Source organism: Mirounga leonina, unplaced genomic scaffold (assembly GCF_011800145.1).
Source record: "Mirounga leonina isolate KUSES-001 unplaced genomic scaffold, KU_Mleo_1.0 Mir_418, whole genome shotgun sequence".
Taxonomy (NCBI): domain Eukaryota; kingdom Metazoa; phylum Chordata; class Mammalia; order Carnivora; family Phocidae; genus Mirounga; species Mirounga leonina.
This window is the reverse complement of record NW_023270739.1, coordinates 168337-174968: the sequence shown is the minus strand read 5'-3', so window position 1 is coordinate 174968 and position 6632 is coordinate 168337. Positions and strand designations below refer to the sequence as shown.

The window sequence follows — 6632 nt, the reverse complement described above, 5'->3', positions numbered from 1 at the left end:
CCTTCCTTCTCTCCCTCCTCCTCCCATCTCTCCCTCCCCCCTCCTTCCTTCTCTCCCTCCCTCCTTCCTTCTCTCCCTCCCCCTTCATTCTCTCCCTCCCCTCTTCCTTCTCTCCCTCCCCTCTTCCTTCTCTCCCTCCCTCCCTCCCTCCCCTTTCTTCTTCCCTCCCTCCCCCCTTCCTTCTTCTTCAATTATCTGTTGGTCTCCCAGCAAGACAATAATGAAATTAGTTGGTGACGTTTGATCCTTCTCTTTTCTTCCTTTTCTCCATAATCTGATTCAAAATCATATTTTTACATCCAGTTAACACCTGCAAGGTAAGCGGGAAGCTGACCCTACCTTTCATACCCTCACCCTGCTCCTCCCCAGGAACCATCCCAGTTATGTTTAACTCTGAAGATAAAACAACTCAGTGCTCATCATCAACCCTTATCTTGCTGTCTCTCCATTTCCACTTTCCGATGCTCGTTCTCTAGTAGATCACTTCAGTAAAGTGTCATCAAAGCAATAATCCTCAACAAGAGCACTTTCTCTGCAGCCTTAACACCAAGGGCCGTTTTGACTGGACACAATATTCCGGGCGCACATTTTCTTTCCTTGGATCTGGGAACCACGCCTTCTGGCACAGAGCACGGCCATCAGCAGTCTGTGGCGATCTGCTATTTTCCCTTGTGACAGGAACTTTCTCACCTGGGTGTCCAAAGGATTTTATTTTCTTTTTCTTTAAAATTCAGTGGCTTCACTCACCCGCATCTCAGAGTTAGTCATTCCAGGCCCATTTTCCTAGCGTGGGGTATGTTCTTCCAATATGTAATTTCACAGCTGTTCATTTGTTTTAAATTTCAGGAATGCCTTCTTGAATTACAGTTTCAGTGTTCGCTCTGGCCCGCTGATCTGGCTTTCTGGTCAGAAACGCTATCATCAGTCCTGTGCTGGATCTTTCCTGCCTGCCTTCCATGCTCACTTTCCTCTAATCCCTAATCTCTCTTTCTCTCGTTTCTTTGTGTTTTGAAAAAGTTGCCTACTTTTCACCTCCTGCTGGTTGTGTTTATTCCCTGACAGTTTTGTCTTCGTTCCTGGAATTTACTTTCTCATTTTTTTCGAATTATTCTCCACACACTTCACGCTCAACCGTTCTTTTCCTCTCTAATCATGGATTTTCTGAGTTTTCCTAACTCTGAATGATGTCGTTCTTTTGTGATTTCTATCATTTTCGTAATGACCTGGCCTTGATCGGAAGTGCGAGGCTCCAGTTTTCATCTGCTTTGCGGGCACATCTTTCTGACACACTGTCATATTCCACACAGTGCTGTCCCACACCCGTAGGGCCACTAGCCACATTTCAAGTGCTCCGTAACTACTGGACTGTGCAAATATACAGTATTTCCGTCATTCTAGAAAGTTCTATCGGACAGAGCTGGTCCATAGGGTCATAACTCTCTGCCTTACTCTCTTGTTCTTATAACAAACTTGGGTAGGGTCCGACCGTCACTCTCCTCCAGTCTACCCTTTACAGTCCCTCCCTGCACTGGCCAGCTCGGCTCACCAGCCCCCAGGCTCCCACCCACCCACCATGCCTGCTCAGCTCCATGGACCCAAGGACAGAGGGGGCTATCAGCCCTCCACCACCTCCTCCCTCTGGCCTCTGCCAGGCCTGCCTTCCCTCAGGGAGGCCTGAAAGTTCCTCCTCCACGAAGCCCCCAGCCCCCAGGCTGTGGCAGATCCTAGCCCCACTGACCACCTGGGCGGGAGGTCTTCCTCCCCAGAGAAGGTCTGTGAGGGTCAGGTCTGACAAACGCCGGCCTCCGCACTGCTGCGGAGTAGGTGGGCGGTGAGAAGGAAGGAGGCCTAACCACCACCCTGAAAGGTAGGGAAACTGAGGCACACAGAGTGGGGAGGGGCTTGCCGGGGTCCCACAGCTGGTAAGACAGAGTCCGGATCCAGGTTGGCTTCTTCCACAAGGAGGCAGAAGGCGGGGCCGCTAAGGAGGGAGACCCTGCCCACGCAGGGCCTCTGGGCGAGGACTGGGCAGGGCGGGGGCTGGGCGGACCTCCAGGGCCGGCCCAGGGGGCGAGGCGCCCGGCCCCTGCACTGCCGCCTGCTGCCACGAGGTGGCAGCTCCGTTAGTCTCAGAAGCTAGAACCCAAGTTTGTGCAGCAAGCCCCTGTGTCTGTCCCAGGGCAGCGGCTGGGGGGTGGGGGTGGGGGTGGGGTGTCTGTGCTCTGTCGCCTCCCCAGGGCCTGGCTAAGCCCTGCTAAGGAGCCGTGTATTCAGGGCCCCCCCTCTGCAGAGGAGACAATCTCCCCAGGGACACAAGGCGAGGAAAGCCCTTCACACCTTGCATTTAGCTCTGTGCTAATTCCACTCAGAGACGCTCATTTGTTCCCATCCTCACCTTGCTGAGACGCTGATGCAGCTCGTAACAGAGGAGCGTGTCTGATACAGCGGTGGGTGGTCCATTTTTTCCCGAAAAGCTGTTATTAAGTTGATGGTGCATCTTACGCAACAGCATTTTATTTTTTTTTAAGATTTTATTTATTTATTTGGGAGAGAGAGAGGGAACACAAGCAGGGGGAGTGGGAGAGGGAGAAGCAGGCTCTCCGCTGAGCAGGGAGCCCGATGCGGGGCTCAATCCCAGGACCCTGGGACCATGACCTGAGCCGAAGGCAGACGCTTAACCGACTGAGCCACCCGGGTGCCCCTCAACAGCATTTTAAAGTCAAGGAAATATGTAAAGACAGTTTCTGGGGGTCATCTGACTACTCATCCATACCACATCTGCTGAGTGCGTACTGTGTGCAAGGCTCTCCCACGTACTGAAGTATAAACGTGTGTCGACTCCCATAGGACACGTGGAACCATCAGACCTTCATCCCCCTCATCACCGGCAGGCAGGCACCGTATATCCTGTTGCAGACCCTTCCTCGGAGGCCTTGCCCACCCTTGGCCTCCCCTACAGGCTGCCTCTTGCCTCTCCAGTGGTGGCCACAGCCTGGTGGTGGGCATCTTACTCTTCCCTTTACAGATGAGGAAACTGAGGCTCAGAGGGTTAGGTGGTGTGTCCAAGGACACAGAGCCAAGAGCACGTGGAGGGTGGTCCCAACCTTCTCTGGGCAGGGCCCTCACGGTCTCACGGGGCTGGGGCCACAGGTCAGAACCAGCAGCTGGTGGGGAGAGAGCCCAAGAGAGATGTTTGAGGGCCGGAGTCAGTGCTCAGAGTCCAAGGTGGGGCAGCAGCTCTGATACTGGTATCCAAGGCCAAAGGGTCAGGTATCTGGGGGGAGGGTGGCCGGGAGGAAGGGAACAGAGGGGCTCTGGCCCAGGGCTGGGGTGAATGAGGAGACCCCAATGGCAGGGGGCTCTGGCTGGGAGGGACCTCTCGGCAGGCTGGCTCTTAGAAGAGTCCGGGATGGACAGAGTGGCCCTGTAGGAGCTCTGAGAAAAGGAGCAGGCAGGGAGGGCTTCCTAAAAGACAGGGCACTTGAACATGGGTGTGCCTGAGAAGAGCCCATCTACGGGAGTATGAGAGGGAAGATGGCCAGAGAAGAACCACCACCCCCGGGCTGGCAGAGAGGGATACTACAGCCCTGCTGTGGGCCAGGCCCTAGGCTGGGAGGCTGGAGGGGGTCAGCCGTGGTCCCTGTCCTCAGGCAGAACACAGGTTGACAAGACAGACGGTCTCAGAGGCAGAGGCCACGTGCTGGTCTTGGTGCTGAGATGGATGGGGGGAGGCAAGGCTCCCGGCTGGCTGACCAAGAGCGTCCCTTGGCGTGTATGACGAAGTCCTTGGTGCCGGGAGGAAAAGAAAAGGAGAGGTAGTCAGGGTGGGCCTCAGAGAGGAGGCGGCACTTGAGCACAGCCCTGAAGAAGAGGCCTTGGCGGTGGGGGGGGGGGGGGGTGCCCGCAGGTGGCCCAGCAAGGAGGTAGGCGCTAGGACTTTGGGTCAGAGAAGCCGGGTGGCCATGGGGGCAGGTGGGCCTGGCAGGGAGTGTATGGGTCCCACCTGCCTTGGTGTGGAGGTCGGGGTGGGGTGAGGTGGCTCTGAAGTGAGGACTCGGGGCCCCACCTGCGGGCCCAGGGGCGAGGGGTGTCTGGCCAGCCCCACGGGAAAGTGCTGCCAGGCACAGAGCACGGGGAGGAGGGAAGGGTGGGAGAAGGCCTGAGGATGGAGGGATTCGGGGAGGGTGCTCTGGGGGTGCTGAGGGCCCAGGGGAGTGGGGGGAAGGGCACGACGGGGTCTGAGGCAAGTTGCCCAGGCCTCCCCCTGACTTCTTTCTGCATGCCTTTGCTTGGCCACCAACATCCCCTGCTTTTGCTTGTCACCCAGGGGTTCCCTTGAGTCCAGCCATCTTGCCCCCTGGATGCTCTTTGGGGCTCTGAGGTCAGGAGACCAATTCTGGGGGCTCAGCTGGCTCCAGGTTGGGGGGGAACTCCAGGCCGCCTTCTCAGAGCTGCCAACACAGCTCAGAATTTGGCAATGCCCACTCATTTGAGCAGAGGGGTAGGGAGCTAGTGGTGGCCTCGCCAACCACCTGCGATGTGGCCCCGAGGGGCCGGGAGGCTGCTCTGAGCCTGGTCCTTGTGGGACTTGGCTCAGCGTAAATACCACAGACTGGGAAGGAGGGGAGGCTGGGACAACAGAGATTTATTTCCGCACAGTTCCAGAGGCTAAAAATCTGAGAACAAGGTGGGCTGGTTCCTTCCGAGCCTCTGTCCTGGGCATGCAGATGGCTGTCCTCTCCCCCGTCCTCACACGGTCGTCCCTCTGTGTGGGTCTGTGTCCTGACCTCCTCTTCTTGTAAGGCCCCCAGCCAGACTGGGTTAGGGCCCATCCTAAGGAGCTCATTTTAACATAATCACCTTGATAAAGGCCCTGTCTCCAAACACTGTCATATTCTGAGGTACTGGGGGTTAAGGCTTCAGCCTATTAATTTGGGGGACGGACACAGGTGAGCCTGGAGCAGTCCCCGTTTGTAAATGAGGTGATAGGATAGCTCTGAGGTGCCTGTCACATCAAGCACCTGCTTTGAGGGGTATCCGGTCTGTGCCCGTCCACCAGGTGGGACCACATCTGGCCTTGTCCACCGTTGTGGCCTCCCTAGCAGCTGCAGGTGCAGACGGGCCCCCAGCAGATGTCTGTCGGGTGCACCGAACATGAGGGATCCTGGGGCAGACCCAGCGGTCTGGTTCAACCCCTTCCTTCTCCCCAGGTTCCCTCCAGCTCCTGCCTGCTCCCCCTAACCCTGGCCACGCCTTCAAAACACATTCTTTGGGCACCTGCTCTGTGCCATGCTAGGGGGGCGAGCTGTCACGCATAGCTGTGCTTGCCACTTTCATGAGCAAATAGGTGCCCTTTTGGGCTAATTGGAGGTGGATTTCTGTCATTTGTGAACAAAAAGGTCCTGACAACTATACTTAGCCTGGCCAAGGTCCTGAGGTGAGGGCGGGTGGGGGCGAGTGGGAGGAGTGACTCACACATAAATAATCTGGGTCTTTCCCCTGCTGGGCCTTGGGGCGAGTTCAGGGAGGCAAGAACATAACCAATAACAATGCAAACAATCACAGTGATGGAGGCAGGGGGTGGCAGGTACTGGGTGGGGACTCCTGGGCGCTCTGGGTACACAGGAGGCCAGGGTTGTTTTGGGCCAGGCTGGTCAAGGGGTGCACTGTGGAGCTGGGGGCTTCGGAGCTGGGCTGTGCAGGTTATTTTAGCTCCCTTACTCCGAAGTCATTTGGTTCCCTATTGTGCAGAAAGGAGACTGAGTCACAGAGAGGAACCATCTCCTGTTAGGAGCTCACCTGAATGCTTGCCTCTGCCCCTGGCCCATCAGGGCTGCCTCCCTAGGCAGGGAACGCTGGGGAAGGACAAAAAAGGGGGCCCCAAATCTTGCCCCAGGGAGTGCTTCAGGGACCTACGGCCCCTGAAGGAATGGATAGGACTTTCCCAGATGGAGGAATGGATAGGACTTTCCCAGATGGCGGGGAGGCTGGGGGTGGGTTGGGGCGGGAGGGTAGAGGAGAGTTCAGTTCTGGATTTGTTGAGTGGGAGGCGCCTGTGGGACTCCCACGGTTGTAGGACTCTGCAGAGCAGGGAGAGTGGGCCGGGAACACACTTGGCAGACAGCAGATGGGACAGGCAGGGCCGAGCCCAGAGGATCCAGCTGGGCAGTGGATGCCGAGGCGGCTGGGTGACAGCCTTCAGGCCCTCTATATTCTCTGGGTTCCCCCTACCCTCCCAGCCCGACCTCCGGTAGCCTTGTCCTGGTCAGACCCGGGTGGGGAGCCGATAGTGGGTACCCCCAACCCAGGGTAAGGGCCTGGGGTCTGAGGGGTATTTTCCTCTATCTGTCCATTCAGCACCGTCCTGGTCCTGGAGGACCTGGGGGCAGGAGCGCTTGGTGGGGGGGGGGTGTCCCAGACCCAGGGGCAGGAGCGCTTGGAGTGGGACCCCTCTTCTGCTGCCCTGCCCCATTGTATGGTGCCCACTGTAGTGTGGAGAGGAGGTGGCCGGCTCCCTTCAATGACAAGGAGAAAGTGGGGGCGAGCCCAGAGGCCCAGATCCTGAGGCTAGGCAGCACGGCTGGGCATAGGGGGAGCCCCTGCCAGGTGCTGGGAGTCCAGAGGGGGTGCGT

At 57.5% G+C, this 6632-nt stretch overlaps 1 protein-coding gene across 1 annotated transcript in view; it reads left to right on the top strand.

Moving 5' to 3' along the window:
* The window catches only part of GRAMD4 (GRAM domain containing 4), a 467167-nt gene that overhangs the window by 381311 nt on the left and 79224 nt on the right, over window positions 1–6632 (top strand). The window lies entirely within an intron of this gene.